This window comes from Triturus cristatus, chromosome 4_1, assembly GCF_964204655.1.
Source record: "Triturus cristatus chromosome 4_1, aTriCri1.1, whole genome shotgun sequence".
In the NCBI taxonomy this organism is placed as follows: Eukaryota; Metazoa; Chordata; class Amphibia; order Caudata; family Salamandridae; genus Triturus; species Triturus cristatus.
This window is the reverse complement of record NC_140585.1, coordinates 1,234,984,355-1,235,011,537: the sequence shown is the minus strand read 5'-3', so window position 1 is coordinate 1,235,011,537 and position 27,183 is coordinate 1,234,984,355. Positions and strand designations below refer to the sequence as shown.

General features: G+C 45.7%; 1 long non-coding RNA gene across 1 annotated transcript in view; it reads right to left on the bottom strand.

Annotated features, from left to right (window-relative positions):
• Nucleotides 1-4,497: 4,497 nt before the first annotated feature.
• LOC146856484 (uncharacterized) overlaps nucleotides 4,498-27,183 on the bottom strand; it is a 44,512-nt gene continuing 21,826 nt past the window's right edge. Inside the window, exon 3 of the long non-coding RNA XR_014980954.1 lies at nucleotides 4,498-5,976. This is a non-coding gene — a long non-coding RNA (uncharacterized LOC146856484). The remainder of the gene's footprint in view (nucleotides 5,977-27,183) is intronic.

The window sequence follows — 27,183 nt, the reverse complement described above, 5'->3', positions numbered from 1 at the left end:
TGCAGCGTGTGGCTGATGTGTGCAAGTCAGGCTGGTTGTGGTGTGATATGGCACTTTGCTGCTGGGGCGGGTCAAATATTTCGTTTGTGAATTTTGGTTGTGCTAATAGTTGTCTTTTCTTCTTTAGCTTACCGATCTTTCATGCTTTGGGTAAGTAGCATGGCAAGTCCCGAAGTCCTAATAGTATAATTACTTTACTACTATTCAACTTCCAGTCTGATGTATTTTGTGTTTATCAATGTGCTCAGATGGCATGGATGTGGTGTAATAATGTTGTAGATGTCAACTAAAAACTTTGTGCTGTGTGATCTACAAGTGCTGAGTGCTGCTGTATGTGGGTCTTGTTGTCAAAGGAGCGCTGCATAGGCTGGTTGGGCTAGGGTTCTGATTGGCTACTAGGGCTAGGGTTTCCTATTGGACTTAGGGATTAGGGCTTTGGCTTTGATTGGATGTTAGGGCTAGGGCTGCGATTGGTTAATAGGGCCCGGTCTCCCACTGGCTTCAGGGTTTAAGGTCTCTGATTGGTCAGGGTTAGGGCTAGGGTTCCATTGGCTAATAGGGCAATTTTAAGCATAGGGCTTAGGGCGTCTCAGCCTGGGCCTTGATGCTAAGGACGGAGAGGACAAGGACAGTTGCCTGTTTGGGCTGAGCAGAGAGGACAAGGGCAGTTGCTTGTTTGGGTCTGTTCGGGTCCAGCCTAGGGCAAAAGATGCTGCCCTGTTTTCACTTACGAGCTACCACCTTGAGCCCTCCACATCCACCAACATCCAAACACAATATTAGCAAAGGCATTCTACTCATGCACCACAAACACACCTCATACAGATTTCGATGTGTATTGAAACACTACAAAGCCCCACAAACCACACCTACACAACATTCTACCACAACTACAACACTATGGCACCTGCATTCTCACACAAAAAACAACTCTGACCTATACCAATAACACATCACCAACACAAAGCCACATTATTCATAACTTTAATGTATCCAGACACACACTCCCTGTTCAAACAAAACACCAGCGCTATCCTCTACTTGCTCCTGACAGAGCCCCTTTTATCATGACAAAACCTATACTCAGCCTTCCATCACACAATCCACCAACACCTGCCCCCTCTTTTTACCAATTACACACAACCATACAATCCTTACACGCCACTCCACGACACACATAACCTGATCCAGAGATCAAATCTCACATAAACACTCATAACTCTTATCCATCCCCTCTTACACACCCCATACTCTTATCCAAAACACTTCACCACCCCTGTACTTTTCAAATACAGCTCACCGGCATTACTGCACATAAAAATCTTTCACAGAAAACCACTACGTCAATATTTCTTCTCATTACTCCCCAAAAACAAAACACACAAATCTCAATATATTATATTCCTTACACATATATTCCCTATGTAATCTTGTATCTATATATTTATCATTTTAGTCCTATTGCACAAGAAAAAAATTACCCTCTTGAAAGCTTTACTCTGTTCTACCATCACCCTACACCTTTATCAATGTATCCTCTGTCTTCACTCTCTCATCCCAAACCCTTGCTAATACTATGATCTCCAAAATAACCCTTCCTAGACTCCTCCATATACACCTACTGGCTCACCTCGGTGCCGGCCAGTCAAAAAGCACCAAACAAACACTTTTAGGAAAAGGAATGCAGAGTCGCAAACACCACGTGTGCTTTCCGATTCTAAAAGCACACATCGTGCTTTAGATTTGCCTCATTCCTTTTCCTAATAATGCGGGGCTGATTGTGGGCCTTTGAAAACGTATTCATGTTAATTGCAGTACATGACGGCACTGCGATTAACAAAAATACTTTCACAAAGGCCCACAATCTGCCCCGCAGACTCGCACTTTTAAGAAAATAAATGGAGCAAGTGCCAGAGCCACTTGCTGTTGAACGTGAGCCCTTGCGGGATGTGGTGTGCGCGCTAATTATGAGACACTGCGCGCTCGGGATGTCTTCAGTGCGCGCGGGCACAAGCGCGCACGTTAAAGGGAACAGTGGTTATAAGTCAATACTAATCTTGTGACAGACTTGTCCTCATTTACTTGAATGGCTGCCTTAGAGCTATTGTTGGTAAGAGCCACTTCCCTGGAAATACCATTAGCCTTGCTTATGGCTTTGTAAATCAACTCCTTAGTATATCCTCTAGCCAAGAACCTATCTCTACTGGCCATCTGTGCTACATCACATTCTTTTTGTGTGCTGCAAATACGCCGGATGCGCAACATTTCCCCGAAGGGAATGCTGCGTATGAGGTGACCAGGATGGTGGCTGGTGGCGTGCAGCACAGTGTTGCCTGCAGTGGATTTTCTAAATAGTCTAGTCTCCAATCTGTTGTTATGAATGAAGACTTCTACATCTAGTAAGCACACCCTGTTGTCACTGATATAGCCAGTAAAGTGTAAGTTAATAGAGTTGTTGTTGATAACATCAATGAAGTGAAGGGCCTGCTGTTCAGAGCCCTTCCAGATTAGAAATACATCATCGATGTATCTGTATCAGTATGCCACATGTTGGGCAAACTCCTCTGATAGTTGGCCACGGAGGACCTGCTCCTCCCAAAGCCCCATATGCAGACAGGCATAACTTGGGGAGAAACAGGCCCCCATGGCAACACCTCTGATCTGTTGGAACACCTGGCTAGAGAACATAAAGAAATTATATATATATATATATATAATATGAACTTTAAAGTTATATGTGAGTCAGATTTTACATAGGAAGAACATTTTTTGTTTTGCTAATCTTTTTTAAACTTTCCAAAAAGCATTAATCCACCTTAGCTCCTTCCTGGAAAGCTTTGGGGGTGATCAGTCAAGGTGGGGCTGAGAAAGAAGAAGGGGGTCCCAAAACACTTTTTTCCCATGCATTTTTCATAGGAAAAATCAGAGAACAATACAGTCATAATGGCTGAACAGAATGACATTAAAAGTGTGCTTTTGTGTAAATCTGTTCAAAATTCCTTGAAACTTTAAGATTCAAAATGTATAGCTATATTGACAGTTGATCCTACAAGTCTCCTGCACTAAATCCGCGGTATTAAAATTGAAGCAATCAGATTGGTCAAAAGTGCTTTTTTTCCCATCACGTGACTCACTCCTGTGGGGCTAGCAAGATATCTGATTGGCTAGCCGCAATGTTAAAGAAAATGTGCTAATTGTCATTCTAGAACATGGGGACTTAAGATAGTTGGCGGCAGGGTTGAGGTACTGTATGGCTGATGGCCATGTGCGATGGGGGGGGGTTAGCCGCTTGCGCTTATGGTCGAATACCTTGCACCCTGATGTTTCAGGCACAGGCCTGGACTGTGGTCAGGTTCTGCGGCCAACGCTGCCCCCTTGCAGAACGCAGCAAGGGATTGACTGCAAATATATCATAAAACAATATTACTTTACATTAAAAAAACATAGAAATTCACAAAAAAATCACAGAAAACTGGGAAATTAGCTAGTAAGAGACACAAGTAAAACTTGTGCTCCTGAATTGAATTAGGTGCTTGTAGAGCGGTCTATTACTCCAAAACGAGCATCCTGGCGCTAGTCGGAAAGAGCGGTGTTTTAATCAACCAAGAAAAATCAAAAGAAGGATAAGACATCTGAGAATAACAGTGTAAAGCAAGTGCTGCAAAAAGCCAGGACTTCAACTACTTTCTAAAAATTATTTCAGATTCAATGAATCTTAAATGACTGGGAAGTTGGTTCCATGCCTTGGTGACCAGGACTGAGAATGATTTGCCTCCTCGAGTTCTAAGTCTGAAAGAGCAGGGTTTAAGAAGATTGGCAAGGGAAGATAGCAGGGTCCATTTGGTGGTATAATGTGTGAATATGGCCATTAGATATCTTGGCCTAATAGATCTGTCGGCTCTAAATGTGAATAAAAGAATTTTAAAAAGGACCCTTTTATGCACTGGCAACCAATGTAAGGTTTTCAAAGCTGCTGAGGCCAATGCTCGTCGGGGTAGTTTCAGTGCCAATTTAGCGGCTGCATGTTGCACAACCTGAAGTTTCTGGATAGTTTGTTTTGATGAACCTGCATGCAAACTGTTGCAGTAATCCAATCTAGAAGTTATCAATACAATGGCAACTGTAATTTTTCCCATCAGTGGGAGGTAGTCAGAAAAGTTTTCCGTGTTTTTATAAGATTAATAGCACATACCTACTACTCCAAGGGCTTGTGGACGTAAAGAGAAGGAAGCATCAAATTTAACTCCGAGGTTTCTTACAACCGCAACAGTAGCTGGAGAGGGGGCACCATGTTTGGCCACCATTGAGCTGGGCAGGAAGAAGTTTGACATCCCTAGCGGCAGGATCCCTCCTGTCCGTATTACATTTTAAATGATTAGATTGTATCCAACGAATGACTGCAGTAAGGCAATTTTTTTAATTGATCTCTGAGCCAAAGGATATTTTATCCAGTGATAAGATCATCAGCGTATCATCCACATATGAGGTGGTTTCTATTCCAAAAGATGTAATTTACGAAATCAGGGGGCCATGTAAATGTTAAATAATGCAGGGCTGAGCAAAGAGCCCTCTGGTACCGCTGACGTGACAATCCTTTCAGGGGATTAAAATGGACCTAGTACAACAGTTTGTCCCCGCTCTGTAAGGAACGATTTGATTCAAGACAGTGGGAGTTGAGAAATCCCATAGTCCTTAATACGTTGGAGCAGGATGTCATGAGAGATGGTATAAAATACAGCGGATGAGTCTAATAAAATCAACACTGAATTGTTCCCCGATTCCAAAGTTAATTTTAAGGTATCTGCGACTTCCAGTAAGGCTGACTCAGTCTGAGAGCCCCTACATCTTTCCTGCAGTCAGGGAATGCTCCCCTAGTCCTCTTGTATCATCTCTGTCACTTCTTTACAGGATGAAGGCTATAGTGACACACTTAGACATTGCCTCTCGTGACAGGTCCTTCCCACATCCAACAAGGGTAATAAAAGTGCATCACACTATGCTCATACACCATAATAAAATTATCAAAACATTTGTAAAATCTGTATTTTTTTATAATGTATGCTTTTGCTGTTGCTGTGAACAAAGGCCTCTCGGAGCCTGAGGGTATTTAAACCCCAGAGGCCTTTGTTTTATTTGTTAGAACATTCTGCCCTCTAGTGGCAGAATGTTCTAATAGCCTTATAGCCCTCCATAGCTGGGCTATACCGGCCATTAAAGTCCCGCTCCCTTGTTAAAGGCCTGAGCCGAATGCTGGAGCGGGCATTTAATGGCCGGTATAGCACCTCTGTCCACTTATCTTGCTGAATCCTGATCATATACACTATATGTTAATTTGATTAAATGTTATTCAAAATGAAGATTTATCTTAAATAATTCACTTTGAGTTCTTCATTTTGTCGAAATAAATGTAATTCTGATGGGTACTGCTTCCCAGCTGCTATTTTCTGATTGGCCACGTGCTCTTCCTTGCTTATGTTTCCAAAACATGACTGCCTCACAGCCAGGCCTGCTGTGATGGATACATTGCCAAGACTGTTACATGACTTCCTTCGTTAATCAGCAGCACTCAATCATCCATCACAGAGGATATTGCTTTCCGAGACTTATTCATAGCATGAGGAATCTAGGGGAAGAAGTATCTGATAACTCATCGCCATCTCCTGATAAGTCAGTAGAATTCAAGATAATACGATTTTAAGTTTATGTCTATTTGTCATCTGCTGTGACTGTCTGTGACGCCAATGACCTTTCTGTTGGGTCCATTCCACACACCTCTTTTGGATGAGGGTAGAGAAAAAGTAATTGAATCAGTGTGCCTTTTGGCAGCATGCAAAGCCTGATGTTGCCACATTCAGTGGAGACAAAGCTGTTCCTTGAGTCATGTTGTGCCACATAGCAGTGTTGGAGAGCTTTTGCTTGGGGAAAAGTTTTCGAGATCCAGTGTGGCGCCTGGAGGATATTCATAAGGTGAGGAATCTGCAGTAAGAAATAATGTATACTGAAAATATCATTACAGAAAGTAAGTAACCTTTTCTTTTCAATCACTCTTTGTGATTGATGCATTTTGCTTACTTAATAAATGTGTTTATTCAATACTTACAAATATTTTCATGTATACCTTGTTCTACACACTCATCATCTAAAAGTTTACATACATGCAATATTCAAAGTTTATTAACTACAAAATAAAAAATACATCTATGCAATTCATCAGCCCTTTGACACGTTGATCAATCGTTTGAATCCTTTAAGATATGTACCCACATCTACAATGAGTTACTTGTGAAGGATTCACAAGACGACTCCTTGCATTTTAACGATTTGGCATTTTCCAGTTATTTAAGAGTTGGAGAATACACTTTATTGCCATTTTTGAACTGACTAAGATTAAATAGTATTTGTATCACGGTTACAAATTCACTTCCAGTAATGTATGTTAACTGTCTTCTTTTTTAAGACCAGGCCAAATATCCTCAATGTCCAAGGCAGATGTTGGCAAAACCAGAAGAACATATAATGAGGCCTCCTTTCAAATCCAGGCAAGTCAAGCTGATAATTATGAGTGCTATTGACACTTAAACATTTAAAGTGAGATAAACATTTGAATTTGATTTTACTTTTCTTGCTTCAGTTCACAGGGCTAACCAAGTGTTTCATTTACTTGTGCGAAAAGGCAATATCTGTAATTGGATGCACAATATGCACCCAATTACATCTTCTTTTACTGTACTCAGAAAGATCCCTGCCACTAGCTCAGCTGCATCTCGTGATGCGTACTAGTAATTTTTGAAGTTTCGATTGTCATGGCAGAGTGCAAGCCTAGCACCAAACCTATGACTTTAATAGCAGTGGCAGCTGGTGACATTTGAAAGTAGTGAGGCGTAAAAGTTGTGTATGAATTTTATGTAGCCAGTGACACGATCAAGCTAATGGACAAACGTGGGGTCCAGGTCGTGTGCTCCTCCTGAGAAAATATTGAAAAAATATTGGCAAATGGTGCATTTTAAAGCAAATTAGTTAATTGATAGAGCAAGGCTTATAAAGCAGTGGAAACATATAGTCTTCAAATATTACACACATTAAAAACTGCTCCATATATTACTGCATTTATGTGCTCAACAGTTATTCTAATGTGCAAATTGTACAGCACGACAACTTCAGCCCTTTAAAGTGTGTGCTTGCCCAGTGTCTTGCACTGCATGCAACATTAACTTTGGAAGAAAATGCTCTAACCAGGTTTCAGAAAGCACCCACAGCTGCTGGCTGCAGTCGGTCATATAGAAATATGTGCAGACAGGTCTTTAAGTGGCATGAAAAAAATTGGGGCTCTCCGAAAGGGAACATGTGAAATACATTTTTGTGATTCTCATGGTGCCACCAACCACTATTTTGGTTTCTCTCTGAGATGTAATTGCATCCTGTCAGTACGATTGGCTTTGTGAATGGTTCATAGCTGTTTAAGATAAATTAGTAACAACAATGATTTGTTATTAATAATTAGCATTGGAAATGTTTCAATTCAGAAATTGTGAGTCTGTGAATTAAATAGTATTGAGGCCTGTGGAAGGAGTTTTGGCCTTTAGTTATGTGCACTTTATGTTAGAAATGTAAGACCTTTTTCTCTGCACAGCTCATCCATCTGCACATGTTCAACCACCTCTCTTTCCTCATCAGCACTCTTTCTTCACTCTTCGCTGAATGCAATTCCTCGCATCTCCCTCACTTCATCACTTCCAAACATACACTGCATTCATTCACATTTAGGCAATTTATTTCCTTTTGTCTTGTAAATATTTTGAAATCTGTATACCCCCTTCACACACATTTCCACAGAATTTCAATTGCAACTGGAATGCATGACCATTTTTCTGTGTGCTCTGCAGAGAGTCCAACCCACTGGCAGGCACTTTGCTTTGGTTTCAGCCTTATTGTCAGAGCTCTCAACCAAAGGCACTCATATACACCTGGCACGGCTCAAAGTATGCACTATGCAAGAGTAATAAGATGCAAGGAAAAAATACAGAAACACAACATGATAAAATAGCTAACACTTTCGGGGAATGCCAGATTAAGTAAAACATGAAATAAGAGAGGAACTAATTTGCTGATGTGCATTGGCCTAACATTATCAGATAGAGACAAGTAGCAGCAGATTCCTTAACTTTTGAATTCTCCCCAGGCGCCAGTCTGGAATTGGACATTCTTCAGCAGTACCTCTGCGTGCCGGGGGACAGCATCATACAGCTCTGTGATGACGTTGACTCCGGTCATGACGTCAGTGGAGCCATATAAGTCCCCTCCGGCACCCGAACGTAATTTTTTTCTTTTCCGGACTGTAACGCGGATCCAGAGAAGCGGTTGCTCAGGTCGATTATTTGACCTACTTTCACACTTTGTGTCGGTGGAACAGTATGCCTTTGTCTAATGTCTGCAGGTTTCAAACCTTGTGGGTCTTGTAGCCGACATATGTCGGTGACTGACAGTATACAATTTGTATGTGGTGTTTAGGTGAGCACCACAATCCCAAAGAGTGTGGCTCGTGCCAGAAACTAAAACCAAAGTTGTTAAAGGAGCAACATTTGAAGTTGATGGTGGCGCGTGTATCACGATCCTCGGAGGCTTCCCAACCTCTGTCTTGTTCGCCTCGGGAAGAGCATTTGCGGGGTCAAACTGGGAGCTGTAGCCATTATTGAAGACGTTGTTCTTTGGGGAAGTCAAAAGGTAAGCAGGTGAAGTTGCAGCCTTCTCGGACTTCACCTCGTAGAGACTCCGTGTCCCATTACCCCTCCCGCTTGATGGTTGTGTGCTGGGTCGATATTCCCATGCTTTATGGGATTCGCTACAGAATGTGTTACCATCTCTTCTGGATAACCTCTGCTCGGAAATTGGTGATTTGATTGAAGATGGTCAGCAGGCTGCTAGGCTTACTATAAGGTGTGGTATGGACACTACGGACTCTGTAGGTCGGGCTATGGCATCGGCAGTGGCATTAAGGCTTCGGGCTTGGTTGGCAACTTCAGGTTTCTTGGAGGCTGTCCAGTCGACTTTGCCCAACATGCCATTTGATGTTGCCATTTTTGGGGAGTCAAGTTGATGCAGCATTAAGACGCTTCCGTGAAATACAGAGGTCTTTAGAGTCATAGCTTTTCCTTGTTTGTTACTGGTGTAACTTGTCTTTATACTTGAGGTACAGGCTTTTTCTTTATACGAGAGTAAGCTTTGTTAGGGCATTTTACATGTCCGTTGCTGATTTGACCACTTGGTGTCCTGCGAGAGTAGATGTTTTATTCTCAGTACCATTTTTTCCCTTTTTTGGGCTTTTTAAGGGTATTGATATAGATGACCGAGGGAGGTTTCCCTTTGTCCCTTGGCCTCTGAGGATGAGCTTTGTGCTCAAGAGATTATTTTCAAGAGATGTGTCTTTTTTTATGGAAAATGTTCTGACGCAAGCTTCTTTGAAGCAGTTCAGTATGCTAAAATGTGCATGGTTTCGACCTTTCGTTATCTCTCATAGGGACATGTTGGTATGCTAGTGGTAAGTCTGGTAAATAGGGACGCTCTTGTCTTTACTCGTTAGAGTAATCAGGGTAGTATGTCCTCACTACTCTTGTGGTGTGCATATTTAGTATGGCGCTGATGGATTCAGGGCCTACATTTTGTATTCTTTTGAATCCATGTTCTTGTGGTTCATACTTCATTAAAGTCCTCTTGGAATATATGTTTTTATGGTGTTGGTTATTTTCTCCTTCTGAGCGGACTGCATATCTACATTTTTATTATATGTACTTCATTTTTAGGAACATTGTGAGAGGAAATTCGGAGTTTATGGTGTATTCTTTGGATGACATAAGTTAGTTGCCTTCTCTGTGGTGTGGATAGGTAATTCATTTGTAAATTCCTAGAACATATGGGTTGAACTCTGTATCTTACGCTGTGTGATAGGTAGTGTTGGAAACAATCTGATGGAGACTTCTAGCTGCAGTTTCCTTACCGGTTTTCGGTTATACAATTTATGGTTGTAGTTTTTAGGCTTTATAAGAAGCTCTTCTTGTTATTCTCCCACAATGCTTTTTGCATCTGTCTGAAGGTTATATATTACCTGTCTTTTTGGGTATGTATCTATTTTCTCTGTATTTTACAAGTCCTTGGGTCATGGCTGTTACTTCTTGAGGCGGACTTGTGATCTAATTGTGTTTTGTATCACTAGTGTTGTTGCATGCACTTGTTGTTAACAAGGATTCATTTTGTATATAATTTCCTTTTAATATTTAGTTTTTTCCTTATTTAATGTTTTGATCCTGCACTAATTGGAGCATTCCCTTTTCTTCTTTCGCTTGGCTTGGTATTTTGAGCGTGCCCACGGCTCGGAGTCACTTTTAGACATTCTGAGCATGACACTGAAGGCCATGCAGGCGCAGGCATTGTAGATACCTGCGGTCCTGGAGTAAATGTGGACCAGCGATGCTCTATGTGTTGTCAGACGACTCGGAGTCTATTGTGACTCAATTTTATATATATTATGTATATGTCCAGGTGATACACTTTTGTAGCACAAATGTTTAAATAATTGATGAATATGAATATTAAATTCAAACATATCAGTGTTGTTTTAGTCTCTTTACAGTGCATTATATAACCTTTGAGTGGTCATTATGTCAAACAAAATTCTCTATATCATGGAGGTATTATTGTTCATCTTTCTTTTGGTGTTCATTCATTTTGGTGTAATGGAATGAGTTCTGAGAGTCCTTCTTTTGGATTTTATCAGCACAGTTCTTTCTCTGATTTTTTTTTATTGTTGTGAAGAATGCGGAATACATGACTTTTGTCTTGCACTCGGCCCTATTGGTCAGCGTGTTTCCTTTCCCCTCGGGGGATAAACGTTAATGTCTGATAAGTACAGATGGTTCTTTAGGGATTTTCCCCCTTTTCCTTCAAGGGCCGATTCTCTCTGGCCTGTAGGGTTATTTATTATTTATATGTTCTGTGACAGTGATCATGGATTCTATTTTCTTGTTGTGCTATTCCTACATACATTTGGTCGGTTGTTAGTTATGGCCGGCTGGTTCTCTTGAGAACCTTTGTCGGATTGGTTTGCAGCCCCTCCTCCAGGGGGGTATAGCTATGGTATTTAATTCAAAAGTTAAGGAGTCTGTGGCTAGATGTCTCTATCAGATGTAAAAGTTACTTACCTTCGGTAACGTAATATCTGGTAGAGACACAGTCTAGCCGAAGATTCATTAACTCCCTGTCCATCCTCCCCACTCGGCGAATGACCTATGAGGTAAGGGTTGTACCCTTTTTCGGTACTGGTTTTATATACCGATGATTACTATCTCAACTTATGTTGGGACTCAACAGACCACTTGGCCTGGCCACACAGGTTGTGTTTATATGTTGCCATACTGTCCATTTCCAAATGTATGTTGTGAGTAGGGTGGGGGATGTTTTCTCTTTCACACTGGATTGGACAACAGTGGGCAGTATTGATTTATTTGTTCTCTCATTGAAAGTCTTTGTTTGGTATCATCATACCTTGTATTGGCACTATCAATATGTTACGTAATGGTGTGATTCAGCAAACAGCTTGTTGTTGTTTGTATAGGTTTTATTTTGCTATTACTATGTCACTCATTACCACTGATGAATGGACTCTACAGTGTAAAGTTTAATTCCCTTACGTGAGGGTTATTCACCAAGGCACAGGGTTGCAGTTTTCTTTGAAAAACAGGTCTGGTATTGACACACACTTTGATGTTTCTTCTTTATTAATGCTTCCAAGATTTTTGATGAATGGTCTATAGCCATGGTACTCATAGTACTGCCAGCGGGCCACCAGTGGCCCGGCAGTCCTTCATTGGCGGCCCGCGAACCTTGCCTTGATGAGTCTACGTTTCTAGCGAGGCCAGCAGTAAACACAGAAGATAACCACAGGAGCATACGTAGTGATTACATATTAAATAGGTATTCACTAAGTATGCTCCTGCAGCCATCTTCTGTGTTTACTGCTGGCCTCTGTAACCTCACGGCACAGTTGGAAAGACACAGAGACAGAGACAGATAGAGGCAGAGACAGATAGAGGCAGGGACAGATAGAGGCAGGGACAGATAGAGGCAGAGACAGAGATGCAGATAGAGACAGAGACAGATAGAGACAGAAACAGATAGAGATAGAGACAGACAGAGACAGAGACAGACAGAGACAGATAGAGAAAGAGACTGACACAGAGAGACAGACAGACAGAGCCAGACAGATACAGACAGACAGAGACAGATAAAGACAGAGACAGATAGAGATTGTTAGACTTGGCATGTTTCCCCAGAGTTTTTGCTTTCTGACCTCCCGGTTTTGACTCTGTATTTGCTGGCATAGTGTTTCTGAGCACTTTTCTCACTGCTGATCAGTGGCAAAGTGCAAGTGCTCCTGTGGTGATTTGTGTTATGGATTGGTGTTTCCATGATTGGATATTTGATTTACTTGTTAGTCCCTAGTAAAGTGCACTGACTGTGCCAGTGCCTGTAAATCAAATGCTACTAGTGGGCCTGCAGTACTGATTGTGCTACCCACATGAGTAGCACGGAAAAGGTACCTCAGAACCGCCATTGCGGAGTCTGTGCGCAGTTTGTAACTGCCATGTCGACTTGGCCAGTGCACACACTTGCCAGTCCCTCACCTTCCCTTTTTCTTACATGTCAGTCACCCTTAAGGTAGGCCAAAGGTACCCCTGTGGGCAGGGTGCAGTGTATGTAAAAGGTAGGACATGCCCTGGTGTGTGTGGCATGTCCTGATAGTGAATTACGGCCAATTTAGTTTTTCGCTATTTTAAGGCTACCTGTTCCCCATAGGACAGTATGGGGAGTTTGTTTATGACATCTTGTAAACATAACTGGCCCGGGGAATTCGGTAGGAAAATAAAGTTTAGTATGCCTGACCTCTTTTAGTGAAGGTGGTGTTTACATTCTGTGTTTGAAAATACCACTTTTAGAAAGTAGGTATTTTCTTGCTCAGTCATCCCGTGTCCCTCTGCTGGAATGTGGATTGCCTGCCTGGGTTTTGGATGACAGAAAGCTGGGGAGCAAGAGTGGCTCCACATGGTCTAGGTGGGTCAGGAAAGGGCTGAATAGACCTGGGCTGCAATTGGGGAAGGGGGAGGAGATTTCCTTGCACCTCAAAGGGCCTGGTCTGCCTCTGACCATGCCGTCTCCACCTTCTGCCAGGGAGTCACACCAGAGAAGGTAACTGGTTCTGGCTGGGCACAGATACTCTCTGCCTAAGAGATCAAAGGATTTTGGGATATAAATATTGGGTCCCAGACCCCTGAACATTAGAACTTGTTTGGACCAAGAAGACTTCTAAGAAGAAGAGCTGGAGAAGATGTGAGGAGGGACTACCACTTTGCTGTGTGCTTTGCTGTGTTGGCCTGCAGTGGCTGTTTCTGTCTTGGGCAGTGAAAGGACTGGACTTTCTGTAATCTACTTTTGTGAGTTTCTCCAAGGGCTTGAGGTAGAGCTTGCCCCCTGTTCAAGAAGTCTCAGGAACAGCAAAGACTTCAAGCTTTTCTGCCCTTAACACTGAGGAGTGTGTGTTTTCTGCTGTAACAAAAGAAAAGCAACCCGACGACGTCTACGACGCCGCTGCTGACTCCGTGTCCTGAAGGCACCGCAGAGGCCACCGCCGCAACACTGCACCACGACCCTGGTCTCATCAACGACACCTGCTGACGCTGCCACCGAGCTGCTGCCCGCACCGCGACCTGTGGGCACCGCACTCCGTAACGCCTCGCTTCACGACGATGCCATGGTATCCCCGGCTACAACGCTCCACGCCGAAATCTATGCCGCTGGTTGCACCGTGGCTCGTAAAGTTACACAATGCACCGTCCTCATCCCTCACTGCAGCCTTGGCCTACCGACTCCAGCGCCATCGACTCCAGTTTGTCAGGCGACAACAGCGCTTCAGCCACGACGGCGCCGCTGCTTGCACCGTGACTTGCCAGCTCCGCGACGAGCACCGCCTTCACCTCGCACCACGACCCTGGTCTCACCGACTACGCCATCTGACGCCGCCACCGAGCCGCTGCTCGCAGCGAGATCTGAGGGCACCGCAGCACCCGACGCCTGCCGACGCCAGCGCTCCTGACTCCTACAGAGAGGAGATCGATCTTCAATGCGTGTGACTTCGAGGGCCCTGACGACTCCTGCACCGACCTCAGGAACGGACACCCGCGGATGCCGTGCTTTCGGAAGCTCAACAAGATGTCGCCGACGCCCTGCATTTCTAAAAGGTACTGTTTGCGGGTCTTCCCTACACCGTAGCTGGCCTGAGACGCCGCGGTCAGCTAGAACTGTTTGGATTTGTTTGCTCAGAACGCCATGATAGCCCCGGACGAAGCTATCGACATCAAGGAACTTTTTTTCAAGCACATTTTGATAACTGAAGATTTTTAAGTACTGTATTGTGGATTTTTATCGTTTTTTGTCTTGTATTAAATATATAAAAATATTGGATGTTTTTCTAAACTGGTGTGGTGTCCATTTGTAGTGCTTACACTGTATTACTCTTGGTTATGTGCAAATGCTTTACACACTGCCTCTAAGATAAGCCTGACTGCTCGTGCCAAGCTACCAAGTGGGTGAGCAGGGGTTATTTTAGGAGTGTAACTCCCTTATACTGACTTGAGTGGTGGTTTCTGCCTGGTTTTGGCGCAAGCCCGAGCCTACCAAACATCCCATTTCTAACATTGGTTGTCAGCGGTGAGGATAGGACTTGCCTTTGCTCGTGACTTACAGTGATTGGTGTGCACTATTACAATATCGCAGACCATTACATGCCGCATACTGGTTCTTTTTCTTTTTGGCCTATTTTTGATTTTACCAGTTGAACTTGCTACTTCATCATGCCTGAATCAAGAGCATCATCTGTTGCATCCCTGGAAATTGCCTTTGAGGAGGATAGGTTGAAATCCTACAGTGTTAAGGAACTGAAAGTGATTTGCTAAAATCTAAAAGTCCAAGTCAGAAGCCTCACTAGGAAGGAGGAACTACAAAAGGCGCTGAGGGCCTGGGTAGCAACCAGACATGCCTGCGAGCAGTCTGGTGATCTCAGTGGAGAGGCAGAGGAGCCTATTCCTAGGGTGGATGTGCTTTTGGGATTGTGGGATTGTGGGAACCCTCCAGGCCAGGCAGCAGTGGCCTGTCCACAGAGGAGCTGGAGGACAAGCCGGAAGCAAGAAGAGTTGCAGTAGAACTGGAGAAACTTAAGATAGCCATGGAAGAGAAAAGGATGATGTTAGATCATGAGATCAGGTGAAGGGGCTGGATCAGAGGAGTAGAGCCAGCTCAGATGGTGGCAGCAACCCGTCAAGACAGGCAGACAGGATGGTGCACATCCCTAAGAATGTAGGCTAGGAATTCAAGAAGGGGGACGACATACAAAGGTGGTTTCAGGGTTATGAGGCATCCATACACATGAATGGGGTCCCTGAGGAGAATTGGGGAGCAGGATTGTGGCCTCTGTTTCCAGAAGAGGCAAGGGATACTTTAATAGCTTTGGGTAAGGGGTATAACCTCACCTATGCTAACATGAAGAAGGCCCTTCTCACTAAGTATCGTCTCACTCCTGAAAAACACAGGGATAAGTTCAGGTCCAGTAAGAAGTCCGATGCCAACACTTGATTGGAATGTGTAGATGTGTTCTGCAGGTCACTGGATGGCTGGGTGAAGGGTAGTAATGTGACATATTTTCAGGAACTCTACAATTTGATTGCATGGGAGCACTTGTCTAGTCTATGTTTTGCAGATCTGCGCCAGCACCTAGTCGATAGTAGGCTGACTTACCCCAGGAAGCTTGCTATGGAGGTGGACCGCTGGGTGAGTACCAGAGTCCACAGGAAGGCGTTTGGGGGGGACTCAGCCAAAGGTGGACAGGGTCCCCAGCAGAAAAGTCGGGGGGACAAGGGTAAAGCACAGTAGTTCTCTGAAGGGCCCCAAACTAACACCCAGGGTAAAGGTTCCCATCCCCACGGAGATAAGAAACAAGGGGTCTCTTCAGGAAAGCCTGCTGAGACCGGCCCCGGCAAGTGTTTTGCATGCGACTAGGTGGGTCACATGAAGGGGGACCCCAAGTGCCCTAAGGGGGCACAGCCACCCACCGGTGGACAGTCCAAGGTGTTGGCTAGTGTAGCGCTTGAGGAGGAGGAGTACCCACAGGAAGGTGGGGACCCCGCAGAAATGACCCTCGTCTCACTTGGGGACAGTGAGATGGTCCCAGAAAACACGGTGCCCCCTAACACAAAGAAATACAGCACCTGGGTGACCATCAATGGGAAAAGGGTAGAGGCTCTAAGAGATACTGGAGCCAGTGTGATCTCAGTCCGGTGTCACCTGGTCTCTGAGAAGCAGGTAGTCCCAGGGGCATTCCACCAAGTAATTGCGGTGGACAATTCAGAGTGCCAGTGTGTGGGGGCACAGGTTCCCTTCGAGTGGGGGGGGTCTCAGGTCCCTTGAGGGTGGTTTTGAGCCCTTCCATGCCTGTAGATTGTATGCTAGGTAACTACCTGGAGCAGTTCTTATGGAAAGATGTTGAGCTCAGTTCTCACTTGGAGATGCTTGGGTTGCCAGAGTAGGCATGAGTGTCCACTCGGTCAATGGCGGCCAGAGAGGGTGATCAAGAGGACTTGGAGCCTGAAACAGTGGCCCAATCCCTTGCCAAGAGAAAGTGCAAGGGGTGCGGGAAACCGGCCCCTGAAGTTACCATGGACCGGGAGGAGGCGGACCTTGAGGGGGATCCCCCGGTGCCTACAGGGAGGCAGGTAGCTGAACTGGGGGACATCTCTGAGCTGACCCATTGGCATCAAGAAGGGGGTCCCACCAGGGAGGAATTCTGCAAGGAGCAGAAGGAGTGCCCTTCTCTGGAGGGTCTGCGGCGGCAGGCTGCAGACCAGGCAGCTGGTGATCAGTCTGGATCACACTGGATCTACTGGGAGAATGATCTCCTGTACAGTGAGTCTAAGGTCGCTGAGCCTGGGTCAGCCTGTGTGCTGGTGGTACTCCAGCGCTTCAGGTCCTTCCTACTGGGTCTGACTCATGACGTGCCTTTGGCAGGACATTTGGGGCAGGACAAGACCTTTGACAGGCTTGTCACCCACTTCTTCTGGCCCCAAATGCGAAGGCAGTCAGATGGACATTGCAGGTCTTGCCAAACTTGCCAGGCAAGTGGTAAGAGTGGGAGGAAGGTCAAAGCTCCTCTCCAACCTTTTCCAGTGGTTGGAACGCCCTTTGAAAGGGTAGGGATGGACATTGTAGGGCCACTGGATCCCAAGACAGCCATGGGCAACAGGTACATCCTGGTCTTGGTGGACCATGCCACCCGGTACCCGGAGGCAATCCCTCTCAGGACAGCGACGGCGCCAGTGGTGGGCCGGGCGTTAATGGGGATCTTTTCCCGACTGGGGTTCCCCAGAGAGGTGGTTTCTGGCAGGGGCGCCAATTTCGTATCCAAGTATATGACATCCCTGTGGAAGGAGTGTGGTGTAACCTACAAGTTCACCACCTCTTACCACCCACATGGTAACAGTCTGGTGGAGAGGTTCAACCAGACCTTGAAGGGCATGATTAAGGGTCTAATGGAACCCATGAGGCGTAAGTGGGAAGTCCTCTTGCCGTGCCTTCTCTTTGCATACAGGGAGGTACCACAGAAGTCTCTTGGGTTCAGTCCCTTTGAGCTTCTGTATGGTCACCCTGTGATAGGGCCTCTGTGTTTGGTGAAGGAAGGCTGGGAGGCAGCTCCCAGGAAAACTGCCCAGGATGTGTTTAGTTACATGCTGGCCTTCAAAAACCAAACTGCCCGCTTCAGGAAACTCACTCAGGCGACCCTAGAAGCAAGCCAGGAAGAAATGAGGAAGTGGTATGACCAGAATGCCACTCTGGTCGAATTTCAACCTGGGCAAAAAGAGTAGGTCATGGCCCCAGTGGAACCTTGTGCCATGCAGGACAAGTGGACTGGGCCATTTGAGGTGGTGGAGCGCAAAAGTGATGTCACCTACCTGGTGGATTTGAGGGCTCCAATGAACCCTTTGAGGGTCCTCCACGTGAACCGCCTCAAGCCCCACTTCGAGAGGTCCGAAGTGAGCATGCACTTGCCGACAGATGATGGGGTGGAAGAGTGAACCTCCCCCTGATCTCCTGTCTACCAAGGAGCGCGATTGGTCAGTGGAAGGTGTGATCCTCTCCCCTACACTGACTAAAGACCAGCAGAGCGACTGTCACCAGTTGTTGGGACAATTTGCCCCACTGTTCTCCCTGACCCCAGGTGTTACTCACTGGTGTACCCATGACGTGGACACCGGTGACAGTCCTCCTGTGAAGCACAATATTTACAGGTTGACTGACCGGGTCAAGGCCAGCATTAAAGAGGTGGTCTCTAAGATGTTGGCATTAAGGGTGATTGAGCCTTCCAACAGTCCTTGAGCCAGCCCAGTGGTCTTGGTCCCAAAGAACTGCGGTTTTGTGTGGACTACCGTGGGCTCAATGCCGTCACCAGGACTGACGCACACCCCATCCCCAGAGCGGATGAGCTCATTGATCTGTTGGGATCTGCCAAGTTCCTCAGCACGTTTGATTTAACGTCTGGGTACTGGCAGATTGCCTTAACCGATGTGATTAAGGGGAGGTCAGCATTTTCAACCCCAGAAGGACAGTACCAGTTCTGGGTGATGCCCTTTGGATTGAAGAATGCCCCTGCCACCTTTCAGAGGTTGGTCAACCAGGTGTTGGAGGATTTCAGTTCCGCCTACCTGGATGACATCGCAGTGTTCAGTTCCACCTGGGAAGAACACTTGCAGCACCTCTGTGAAGTGTTGAAGGTGCTGCAGAGGGGTAGGCCTCACGATCAAGGTCAATAAGTGCCAGATCGGGCAGGGTTCGGTGGTGTACTTTGGACACCAGGTAGGAAGCGGCCAGGTGGCACCCCTATAACCCAAGATTGACACCATTCTGGCTTGGGAGCCCCCCAAGACCCAGACAGAGGTGAGGGCCTTCTTAGGACTCACTGGGTACTACAGGAGGTGTGTTAAGGGGTATGGCACCATTGTTGCCACAGAGTTGACTTCCAGGAAGCAGCCCAAAAAGGTTATCTGGACTGAGTCCTGCCAGAAGGCTTTTGATGCCCTGAAGGCCGCCATGTGCATGGCACCCGTTCTCAAGGCACCCAAGCTCAAGGCACCCGACTTCTCCAAGGAATTTGTCGTGCAGACTGACACTTCAGAGTATGGAGTGGGAACGGTGCTCTCACAACTGAACGAAGAGGGCCTAGACCAGCCTGTAGTCTTCCTTAGCCGGAGACTACTCTCCAAGAAACAGAGGTGGAGTGCCATAGAAAGGGAAGCTTTTGCTGGGGTCTGGGCACTGAACAAGCTGAGACCATACCTGTTGGAACTCACGTCCGGGTTCAGCCAGACCACAGGCCTCTCAGGTGGTTGATGCAAATAAGGGATGAGAATCCAAAACTGCTGAGGTGGTCCATCTCCCTACAGGGAATGGACTTTACGGTGGAACACTGTCCTGGCACACACTTGCCAGTCCCTCACCTTCCCTTTTTTTACATGTCAGCCACCCCTAAGGAAGGCCCAAGGTACCCCTGTGGGCAAGGTGCAGTGTATGTGAAAGGTAGGACATGCCCTGGTGTGTGTGGCATGTCCTGATAGTGAATTACGGCCAATTTTGTTTTTCGCTATTGCAAGGCTAGCTGATCCCCATAGGACACTGAATGGGGAGTTTGTTTATGACATCTTATAAACATAACTTGCCCGGGGAATTAGGTAGGAAAATAAAGTTTAGTATGCCTGAACTCAGAATCTAAAGATGCATCTTTGAGTGAAGGTGATTTTTACATTCTGTGTTTGAAAATACCACTTTTAGAAAGTAGGTATTTTCTTGCTCCGTCATCCTGTGTGCCTCTGCTGGAATGTGGATTCCCTGTCTGGGTTTTGGATGACAGAAGGCTGGGGAGCAAGAGTGGCTCCAGATAGTCTAGGTGGGTCAGGAAAGGGCTGAATAGACCTGGGCTGCAATTGAGGAAGGGGAGGAGATTTCCTTGCACCTCAAAGGGCCTGGTCTGCCTCTCACCATGCCGTCTCCACCTCCTGCCAGGAAGTCACACCAGAGAAGGCAGAACTGGTTCTGGCTGGGCACAGACACTCTCTGCCTAAGAGAACAAAGGATGGGATATAAATATTGGGGCCCAGACCCCTGAACTTTAGAACTCATTTGGACCAAGAAGACTGCCAAGAAGAAGAGCTGGAGAAGCTGTGAGGAGGGACTACCACTTTGCTGTGTGCTTTGCTGTGTTGGCCTGCAGTGGCTGCTTCTGTCTTGGGCAGTGAAAGGACTGGACTGGACTTTGCAATCTACTATTGTGAGTTTCTACAAGGGCTTGAGGTAGAGCATGCCCCCTGTTCAAGAAGTCTCAGGAACAGCAAAGACTTCAAGCTTTTCTGCCCTCAGCATTAGGGACTGTGTGTTTTGTGCTGCAACATAAGAAAAGCAACCCGACGACGTCTACTACACCGTTGCCGACTCCGTGCACTGAAGGCATGGCAGAGGGCAGCGCCGCAACGCCGCACCGCGTCCCTGGTCTCACCGCCACTGCCTGCTGTTGCCGCCACCGAGTCGCTGCCTGCACCACGCCCTGTGGGCACCACATTCCGCACCGCCTCGCTTCACGACGACGCCTTGGTATCCCCGATGCCGCCGCTCCACGCCGAAATCTATGCCGCTGCTTGCACTGTGGTTCGAGGGCACTGCTGGTAAAGTTACACGATGCACCACCCTCATCCCTCACCGCAGCCTTGGCCTACCGACTCCGGCACCATCGACTCAAGTTCGTCAGCCGACAGCATTGCTTCAGCCACAACGGCGCGGCTGCTTGCACCGTGACCTGCACCGCCTTCACCTCGCACCGCGACGCTGGTCTCACTGACGACACCATCTGATGCCGCCACCGAGCCACCTGAGGACACCGCACGCCTCACCGCTGCACTTCGCCCCGCAGCACCAGACGCCTGCCGACGCCAGCGCTCCTGACTCCAACAGAGAGGAGATCGATATGCAACGCATGTGACTTTGAGGACCCTGATGAGTCATTATGTATTGTGGATTTTTATCGTTTTTGGTCTTGTCTTAAGTATATAAAAATATTGGATATTTTTCAAAACTGGTGTGGTTTCCTTTTGTAGTGCTTACAGTGTATTACTGTTGGTTGTGTGCAAATGATTTACACACTGCCTCGAAGATAAGCCTGACTGCTTGTGCCAAGCTATCAAGGGGGTGAGCAAGGGTTATTTTAGGAGTGTAACTCCCTTATCCCGACTAGAGTGGTTGTTTCCGCCTGGCTTTGAAGCAAGCCCTAGCCTACCAAAAATCCCATTTCTAACAGAGATAGAGACAGAAACAGACAGAGACAGATAGATATAGAGACAGACAGAGAAAAGATAGAGATAGAGACAGACGGAGACAGATAGAGACAAATACAGATAGAGATAGATAGAGACAGAGAAAGAGAGAGAGAGACAGATAGAGACAGATAGAAACAGAGACAGATGTAGACAGAGACAGACAGAGAGTGAGATAGGGAGAGAGAGATAGAGACAGATACAGAGAGAGACAGAGACAGAGACAGATAGAGACAGAGACAGATAGAGACAGAGACAGATAGACAGAGACAGATGGAGACAGAGACAGATGGAGACAGATAGAGACAGAGACAGACAGCGACAGACAGATAGCGAGAGAGATCGAGAGAGATAGAGAGAGAGAGAGAGAGAGATAGAGAGAGATAGAGCTAGAAAGAGAGAGAGAGAGAGAGAGAGAGAGAGAGAGAGAGAGAGAGGGATAGAGAGATAGATAGAGAGAGATAGAGAGATTGATTGATAGATGTGTGTATGCCGGGTCTGGTGGCTCAGTGGACGAATGCGTCTGCTGCAGGGGCCTGTGTTCAACCTCATGGTCACAGTTTATTTTGTTGCTCTAGCCCCCCCTCTCCCCCCCCACCACTGACCCCGCCCCACCTGTGCGGCCCTCGGCCACAAACCACACTGTAAATTTGGCCCCGAGAGAAAGTTTGTGAGTACCCATGGTCTATAGAGTATAAGGTTTTCTTCCCTTACATGGTGGTTATTCACCAGGGTGCAGGGTTTTGACATAGCTCTGTGCTGCTTTGATTCTTTTGGTTTTTTTCTTTAAAATCCATGTTGGGTATTAACATACTGTGAGAGGTTGACCTGGTATATGATGTATCCACTAAGTATATAGGGGTACCCCAATTCGACTATAGGAAGAGCAATGGGGGAAAGAGCCAATCAAACGAACAAGAGTTTGCTCAACCTTACTGGATGATAAACAGACTGAATCTTAATAATAATAATTAACCCTCGAGGTCACTCGGGCTGGACCATAGGAAAGAAGAGGGGAGGAGGACACCAAATATATGATCAAAATTTACAATGTTTGTTGATAGTTTAGTAGGTGTGTATTCAAAAAATAAGATATACAAACACCATAGAATACAATATTTCAATGAATATTTACAATATCGGAACTGGACCCCAATAAGGCAATAAAAGTTGTTAATAAGCGTGTAATTAAACATCCTAGTATTACACTATGTAGTACAAGTCTGGGAACACAGTAGCATATACTTGGGAAGGACAGTCCTTGATCATGATTGAGCCTCACCTCATGATCATGATTGAGCCTCACCTCATGATCATGATTGTGCCTCACCTCATGATCATGATTGAGCCTCACCTCATGATCATGATTGAGCCTCACCTCATGATCCTGAGTGTGCCTCACCTCATGATCATGATTGAGCCTCACCTCATGATCATGATTGAGCCTCACCTCATGATCATGATTGTGCCTCACCTCATGATCATGATTGAGCCTCACCTCATGATCCTGATTGTGCCTCACCTCATGATCATGATTGAGCCTCACCTCATGATCATGATTGTGCCTCACCTCATGATCATGATTGAGCCTCACCTCATGATCATGATTGTGCCTCACCTCATGATCATGATTGAGCCTCACCTCATGATCATGATTGTGCCTCACCTCATGATCATGATTGAGCCTCACCTCATGATCATGATTGTGCCTCACCTCATGATCCTGATTGTGCCTCACCTCATGAGCGTGTTGTGCACTCTTCGGCAATCCCTTTTTGAACGTATTCCCCTGCTTCCCTTTTGACGAGATTGTAAAGTGAATAGAATAAGGCAATAAAAGTTGTTAATAAGCGTGTAATAAGGCTACTTGTCTGGAAACCAGCACACAATGGATATAACTGGGGATGGAGGTATTGTGCACAGTCTCACACTCTACTCCAGTGGGTCTTAACCTTTTAGGTTTGTGGACCCACACAAAATCACTACAGGAAGGCTGGGACCCTGGCTTAAAGAATTTCTACTATTTCAACCTCAAAACTATACACACAAATACATAAACAAGTATACATCAAACGCATGCACAGATTATGAAATACTACATTTAATTCACAAACTAAAACGTATAGAAAAGTGTAACTTTAATGGGTAGGTTTGAGCTTTCCGAAATGTAGTTTTATTTCAAAGGACGAGGCAATACACAAGAGTCTAACATATAATTTTGTCTTTTTTGGTCCTGATGCATGATCTCATTTTGAAGGCGCATACCAGTGCTTTAATTGAGCCCCCCAATATTCAATACTAGATTCTGTTTGCTGTATTTGCGCTGCTTCTACAAATCACACAAAGGATACCAACTTAATTTTTAGCCGACACTTTCAAATTCCTTCATATTTATAGAGCGTGTAAAAAAAATTATTTTTACATATTGCTTTTTTTTTGCTTAACATTAATTAATTTTCCCCAACAGTCGCAGACCCCCTGAGTAGGCATCGTGGACTGCTAAGGTCTATGAACCCACGGCTAAGAACCTCTGCTCTACTGAATAAAAATCTCTGTAGTATGGAAGTTATAGGTTTTGGAGTGAGCTGTCCTGCACGGCAGCCTCATTTCTCCTACTTTAACAAACTGTTTGATCTTGGGCAAAGCATGTTCTCCCTCAGCCTCTATAGCTGATCTCCTTCACTGCTCATAGGTAAGATCTTCGACAAAGCTCAAAAGGGAAATAAGAACTAAGGACATATTCCAGTGGCATATCACATTCAGGCATGCATAATATTTTTCATATTTTTATGGCTAAATGATGATAATTTACAGGAAATTACAGCCGAGTATGCCACCCTACCTCACTGGTTAAGCACAATAACAAAGTCCTCAGTGTCAAGTTCTACCTTTGCTGTTATATTACGACTTTTTGACATCTTTTATTGAAATATTTCTGCTATGACAATACTGTGTCATATATATATATTTAATATATATACATATATATATATATATATATATATATATTGCATGCTCATTTTTACAGCTTTACATTTGTTTAGCAATTTGAGCATTGAGAATCAGCAGACACAGTTTGAAATTCTCTTAAGCTAGGTAACGTTGATGTAAGTTGTTAAACAAGTAACATAGAGAGTCTGTGGCGATGAAAAGCAGAAAGAAGACCGAAAGCAAACGTACAACCATGAGGTCTTGGTGGGCTCATGGGAAAGAGTGTTCAATGCACTTGAGTAGGGGCATCTAGAGACAGAGAAAGCAGTATCAAAAGTCACAGGTGCTCTATCATCCTAGACAGGGGCAGCTCCTCTATTTGAGTGGAGGAGAGTCGCCCCACTTAAAAATCCCCCAAAAACCCCAAGATGAAAAATAGAATGGTAATTTATTACCATTTTATTTTTCCTCCTTTGTCCTGAACCCAGTGTCAGGATGGGGCGGGGCCGCAGCTGAATGACAGCAGCAGGGAGGAGGGTGGGCTGTGTGCATTTTTCAAAGTGTGCATGTCCTTTTGGCCAGCCGTCTTGAGACGCCCAGTCATACATGCACACTTTGAAACCTAAAACCCAGCTGTCTTAAGACAGCTGGGTTACAGCAAGAGCAGGCCGAGTGAGGATGCTCCCTCCAATCAGGGTGCTGCTCTCACAGCATGAGAGCAGCGTCAGGATTGGTCTAGGGAGTTTCCTGGTGACCAAGCTGCAGTGCTGAGAGGTCCGGAGCAGGAGTAAGGTATTTTATTTTACTTTAAATTTATGTGCTCGCGCGTGGCCATTTATTTTTATATTTATTAATTTTATTTGAGTGCGATCCCCCCCCCCCCCAGCCACCCCCCCCCCCCCCGCACCGTTAATGCCAGCCACCATTGGTCCTAGAGAGTACAGCTAGGGTGAAAGGATGTTATTCTTGGCTTCCTCCTGAAAATTTGACAGCAATTCGTCCCATCCCTGTGATAAAGGGTGCTTTCTGAGGTCCTTGGCCTCCTCCTGCCTAACTTCTTTGCTCTCAGATTCAGTCCAGGTCACCACCGATTGGGATCATAAAGAAACACGGGGAGATGGGGGAGAGGACACATTGGCTTTCCAAAGTTGTGTAATGGCACGTTTTGCAAGTATCGAGCCAAGATCTAAGAATCGGGCTCTAAGTTTATTCTTTTTGGAGCGTTTACATCATCCTAGGGTGCAAACCTCTCAGCTGCTCAAAGTGGTGTGTGCTGTGACCTGACCAAGGTATGAGGTGACTGCTAGCCAGTATCGAGATTGAGAGGGGCATGACCATAGCATGTGCAATATATCTACATTTGGCACCTGGCAGCGGGAGCAGCAAACGTTTGCACCCAGTAATAAATTATTTATTTTTCCAATGCCTGAGGAAGGCTTCTGTGCATATGGTGCAACTGTATACATTTGAACCTAGTGTTCCTGGAAACAGTGGCTGGATAGGCCAGTGTTCTTCCCTATTCGGTTTCATTAAATGCCTTCTCCAATTTCGTTTCATATTTTCCACTAAGTCTCTCTAGGGAGGTCAGTGTGTGGGCACCAAATTCTTCGGTTAGCTAACTAATGGGGCGTCGGTCACTACCTGTAGTGTGAATATTTTCAAGACCGCATGCGTAGATGGTTCTTCTGGTACAATTCTCCAGTCAGATCAAAGAGTACGAGTCAGCATTATAAGTTAGGAATTGACCTCTATGGATACTGAACTGTTCCATAAGCTCCTCTAAGGACAAGAGGTGTCTGTCTTGAAAGAAATCACCCATGGTCACTTGCCCCTCAGAATGCTAAGGTTTCAGGTTGATTGGATTTGGTAAGCAGAGACGTGGGCTAGCGGGTGGATAGGGGGATCTGGGCAGTGATTTGTCAGCCTCTACTGAAATAGGAGTGTGCCATTCACATGAAGCAAGAATAAGGAGGAGTAGTGCTTGCAATGGGATTAAAAGAACTACAATACTCTTTCACCAGTGCTAGCTCTGTGGCTGTGTGATCAAGCTGGGTTTCTGACAGCCATCTCATTGTAGATGTGATGCAAGATCATATTGCTCAATGTTCATTAACCCCCCCCCCTCCCGGGCCTCCCGCATCAGTGGCATGTTCTTACTTGACCAGCACGACCCTGCGTGGACCATTGTGCCAGATCAGATGAACGGTGAGGGTATCTAAAGTCCAGGGCTGTTAGAGAGATATCATGCTAGTCCAATAGAGACAACTCAGACTGCGCCTTTTTGTTTCACACCCTCAAGATGAGCATTTATCACCATAGCCTTGTGTGTAGCGGCGGTTCCTCCATGAGGGCGGAGGAGCGTTGCCCCCCACACTGCTGCTCAGAAAGTGTTAAAAATAAAATGGTAATAAAATGATTTTATTTTATGCTCTCTGCCAGCAAACAGAGGGCAGAGCGGGCCAGTGCGTCACTACTGTCAATGAGTGGCAGCACTGAGGAGTGGCCACTTAAGTTTGAAGTGAGCATGTTTGTTTGGTCGTCTACCTTGCTACAGCGAAACCGACATGGGCAATTCAAACCTCTCCAACCGGCTGTCTTGGACAGTTGGCTTGGAGAGAAGGCACAGGCCTATAGTGCTTTTAGGAGTAGAGCATGCCCACTCCAGCCAATCAAGACGCTTCACTCATGCGTCTTAACAGCATGAGAAAAGCATCTTGATTGGATGAGAGAGTTGGCTGTTGGCCTTGCGCCCCAAGGGGTGTGCTGCAGAACAACGAGGATGTGCTGCAGAACATCGAGCAGC